The sequence below is a fragment of the Oryzias melastigma genome, linkage group LG10 (assembly GCF_002922805.2).
Source record: "Oryzias melastigma strain HK-1 linkage group LG10, ASM292280v2, whole genome shotgun sequence".
Lineage (NCBI taxonomy): Eukaryota > Metazoa > Chordata > Actinopteri > Beloniformes > Adrianichthyidae > Oryzias > Oryzias melastigma.
Window position 1 is genome coordinate 3841005 of NC_050521.1, and position 5371 is coordinate 3846375.

Consider the following 5371-nt stretch of genomic DNA (forward strand, 5'->3'; position numbering starts at 1 on the left):
CTCTGTAGGCTGAAAACTTTTATTTCCATTAAAAGACTTGGCATCCTTTTGTTCCTAAGACACTGTCCTGTCGTTATTTGTATAGATAACCAACTTCATATTGAGATCTGATGTGTCTAATGTGTTTCTTTAAAGTGCTCCTTGAATTTTTTTGAGCAGTGTATTTAGTTGTTCCTTTTTACTAATTATTTATATCTAAACTAAATATTTAGATCCAAGCTAAATATTTAGTTAAAAACTAAATATTTAGCTTGGATCAAAATATTTACTTACAAAACTTATATATTTATTTTGGAAAAATAAATATGTAGATAAGATCTACATATTTAATGAGCAAACTAAATATTTAATTACAAAACTTAAATATTTAGTTTGTTGGCTAAATATATAATTTTAAAATACATTTTTAGCTTAAAAATAAATATTTAGTTATTAAATGCAATATTTATAAATATATTAATTTATAAGGTGAGAATATGTATTTAAAAAACAAAGCCTGTTTTTTTCTCTCCTAAAACAAGCTAAATATCAGAAAACACTGATGTCAAAATTCTTACTTCTCTGATTTACAAACGGCACCCCATGGGGAGGAAGCCACGCACATTTTTCGTGAAAATAACTTGTTTTTCTATCTAGTTGTCCGCTCTCTCAGTTTCTCTGAGTCTGAAGGTCTGAATTTCCAAACTACTGTTTGGTCCGCCCATACAGGTCTCCCCGGTGCTTACAACTTTGGAGCGGCTCTGGTGTTCCAGCAGAAGTCGGTCCTCACCTCATCATCTCAGATGTTCAGCATTTAAGCTCTGCTGCTTCCAGTGTTCACCGACAGATCGTTGTCTACCTTTAGGTGTTGTACCTGCAGTGTCTCTGATATTCATGTTAAACTCTAAGGTTCTCCTCACCCTCCAGTACTCTGCTCATGAACTGTTTCCTGTCTGCATAATCCTTCAACCACGAGAACCAACAACCAACCATCTCTGGACCTCTCTGCTCACCTGCCTCACAGCCACAGACTCGGTTCTACCTGCTCACCGTATCCTCCAGAAGGACAAAAGAACGCCGCTCACCTCCCCATGCTTCCAGCACTTGGGTCCTTCTGGCCTCGTGAAACCATGACAACGACTTCAGTAAGTTTTCATCATTTTCAGTCGTCAAAGATATTTGTCTGGACAGAGTTTTCTGCGTAGTCACATCCTCTAACCGCTGAAATAAATTCAAGTTAAATGACATGATTTGCCTGCGATTGCACACTGGGTGTGACATTCCAGTCACTTGGGACATCACCAGCAGGTGTCACATTCTGCAGCAACTGGAAAGACTACGACTTGAGTGATTACGAATCACTTAGAAGTATAAACCAGCCTTAAGGGGGAAACGCCAGCAATCCGGCTGTGGTGGATTCAACTCGAAAGATTGTGAACAGATGGGTATGGCTGCTACTGGTGCTCCGTCAAAGTGTTTATCCACAGTTTTGCAACAATTACAACATTAGTAGAATGTGATTGTGATCACACAACGTTAATGTAGAGACTATTCAGCTCAATGCAGGTTTATATACATGGTAACAATCTTCATGTAATGTGATAATCAAATCTTCCATTAATGCTGATGCTGGCAGGTGTTTTATTGTGGAGGTCAGTGATTTATTCTTCATCTTCTTTAAGGTGTTGCTGTAACTGAATCAGTCATTGCTATCATACAAAACTCCATCAGAGCAGAAGGAGTGAAGTCATTGTTTCCTTAATCTTTAGGATTTTCATGAGAACCAAACAGTCTGGAGTCTTTTCTTATCTCTGTTGAATCATTTTCATGTTTTACAGGAAGTGTCGGCTACAGGAAGAGAGGAGCAGTGAAGATATGTGATTCAGAGGAGACCCCGCCAGACTACTGCTGTCACTGTTGTCTAAATAAACTGTTAATAATTTATTTCCTGCATTTTTATTGAACATATCATAATCCACTATAACATAACTCTAGCAGATGATTATGACATAACATGAACAAAAACAAGAACCAAAGAAATGATCCAAGAAAACTAACAGCTCAGTCACTTTTGTCTCCTCCTTCAGAGGTCGCCTCAGCCAATCAGCATCAGCGCTTCACACAGGTGGTTTTTACATCTGTGTTATATTGACATGAAACACCAGATGTTCTAAAGTTTATTCATTTGAATTACTAAAAATGCTTAGTTCAACATGAAATTAGCAAAAAAGAAAACAAAGAAAAACTACAGAACCTTCTATTAATCACAAACTAAAAGAATGGAGAGAGAAAGTTTCACCAATTGTTCAAATCATTATTTATGAATATGTTTCAGTCTTTGAAAGGCATGAAATTCTCAGTTATTAGATTAATTGTACGTTTTAATTCTACATTCTATATTTACATTTATCAATACAATATTTGGCCAAAATAAGGTAAGAAGATTTGGTCTTCAAAGTCTCAGAACAGTTTGTTTCAAACAGGGAGAACATTTCTGAAACAAACAGGTTTAGGTTTCAATAGGATTGATGCAAAAGGAACAGCTGGGGTCAAAATACTTTAGAAATCTTTGGAAAATAAGATGTTAACTACAGTAAGAAGGAAAATAAAGACATAAAAAAGGAAGGAAACAATAACCAAACAGATTTGTTGAAAGGTTATAAGGGACGTTTTTGAGGATTTCATGGTTTTTAATGAGACATCATATATTTTGAATCTGTTTATAAAACTGGACGTTTACAACCTTTCCATTAACAAGGAATACTACATTTCTTAATCAGTAAATTAATATTAATATTTGGAAATACATTTTCCATAAATGTTAATGCGTCTCAGGCACAAAAAGGGTGAATGTAAAGTTAAAAATTATTCCAATTTCTGAGGTTTCTCCAAAAAATCTTGGAATGTGAACATGGGAACAATAAAAGTTCCAGTTTCATCATCCAAATTACAAAAAATGTTCAGAGTTCAACACAATCTGCTTTTAAGAAATTCAGAAAAAAGACAGATTTTATTCATTAGTTTGAAATGGGTTCCTTAGATTTTTGGTCAAATATTTCATTTAATAAACTTTGAATGGCTCTAATTATTGTAGATTGTCCCTACGTTGACTTTATAGAAACAATTGTCACATCCAGATCTGCAACTTTGTTTTATTTTACTTAACTACATACAGAACAAGACTTGACATTATGAAACAGAGTTTTTGAACAAACAGAGGAGGAATTAAATTACAAACAAAACTAACAAAATGAATACAGATCTGAGCAGAGTGAGGCAAAGAACAAAAAAAAATGTTTTCACATGAACACAAAAGGGAAGTTTTAGTTCATCATACATTGTTCTTATTTTTGGTTCCTTGAGGAGCTTCAGCAATTCTAAATATAATTTGAATTTATTAGTAAATATTCTACATTTTGGGGGAGTCTTTATACATTTATATTTGTGACAAATGATTACTTTTACAGGATGAAATTTCTTCTCATTTATTACGATGTCAAATATGATGGGGTTTGATGAAAATGTTGTGGGAAAATCTCTCCCTACCAATTACAGTATGTGGTTCTTCCCAAAATATTTGTATTTGGGGACAAAAATAAAATAAAGTGATGTGTGGTTTCTATTTATTTATCACAGAATGCACACATACTATCACTCATATTAAACCATAATCTTAAAGATAGAAAATATAATTTAGTATTTCACAATGAGTTTCTTTACATTAAGAATAAATAGGAATTTTATACATCAACTTCTAAAAATATTTAGTATATCTTGATCAAATTTATGTAAAATGTTATTTTTATTAGGTTTCTGACATACATATTGTACTTTGAGGTCCTTGTTATTATTGATATTAATTAGATTTTTTAATCTAATATTTAAATATTTTATGATTCCTTTGTAAAACATAATATCTTATTATAACTGTATTTGCAATCCCCTGTATGTTGTGTTTGTTTTTTGATCCATGTCTTCAGTTCTGAAAATAAAGTTATAAAAACTAACAAAATAAATAAATGACTCAATGGGCAACCCGATCATCCAGCTGCCGCAAATTGTGTTAAAACTGTCAACCAGCACGAGTAATAAAGTTTTAGAAAAAAAATGGCGCAAAAGGGAAGTCACGTAATACATGTGCGCGTGATTAGGGCGTGGTTAGGGAAAGGGGTTCGGGTAGTGACATCGGGTACCGCTAAAGCATGTTCCGGTCTTCAGACGGTAACAACAATAATAACCTTGAAGGATGTTAATATAGCACTTAAAATGTTTATCATAGTGAAAACATTCACCTATTGTTGAAAAAACGAAAGGAAAAAGACACGTTAAGGATCAGGACCTTACGATCTTGCAGTGACTACAAACAGACTACAAATGATTTCTTCTTCTGCAGTTTTACATGACGGTAGTTTACTCCCTAAGCGAAGAGGAAACAGCGCCACTTCAAAACACTTTATTTTCTCAGGCAATCCAAATTCGTTTTTAACGGTAACTCGGGGGCTTTTTTTCGCACTGTAATCCAGTCAGGAGAAGCTCTCGGTTGTTAAGAAAAACATAAAGTTTTGTGATCAAGGAGTTTTACTGTTTGGAAATGACTCTGTGGTATAGTTGGCGAAGAGCGGAAAGAACGTGTGGCCCGCGCATGCGTGGTGAGCGGTGCAAACGATTTGCTTCCGCATACAGAAAATGCAGCGACACTGCTCTCTCTGACTTCCATTCAAAGTAGCTGCTAGTGCTGATTGGTAGATCCAAAGGAGGGCGTGGCCACTTTCTTCACTCGGGTCCTCCTCTCTCACTCCGTTTCTCACGTGCGAGAAGGGTGTACCTGCAGGCCCGGAGACCCAGCAGCGTTCTCAGGACCGCAATCTCAGGACCCAGGCTTTTTTAACACAGCGCCCCTACTGGTTGGAGTTTGTTTTGTTACTTTCTGAAGACTTTACGAGGCACATTGCACACGTGAGTAGAAAGAGTAAAAAACATGATCGAAGCGCTGTTGCAACATAAACAACTGGGTAATTTATCAGATAAATCTTAAAATATAAAAACTAAATTACCAATAAATTTTAGTTTTTTGCAGAAACATAAGCATTGATTAGTCCTCCAGCCAGTAGGGGCGCTGTGTTAAAAAAAGCCAGGGGCCTGAGAATGCGATCCTGAGAATGCGGTCTGTAAAACGTTGTTGGGTCTCCGGGCCTGCAGGTTTATACTACTGGTCACGCGCACACAGGCTCAGCGGCAGAGAGAGACACGTTGTTGTCATCTGCTGTTTGTCGCTTAAATGACTCCATTAACCGTCATTTTAACTCCTTCTTGTCCTCCATCTATTGCTCTCTTTGCTGTAGTTTGGAGGAAAAAGCGAGAGTTGACAATGTTCAGGTTTCTGGTTGCTAAA

General features: G+C 35.8%; 1 long non-coding RNA gene across 1 annotated transcript; it reads left to right on the forward strand.

Annotated features, from left to right (window-relative positions):
- Positions 1–1292: 1292 nt before the first annotated feature.
- LOC118599285 lies at positions 1293–2224 on the forward strand. The gene is made up of 2 exons (XR_004948586.1): positions 1293–1631; positions 1818–2224. It is a non-coding gene; the product is annotated as an uncharacterized LOC118599285 (long non-coding RNA).
- The last annotated feature ends 3147 nt before the right edge of the window (positions 2225–5371 follow it).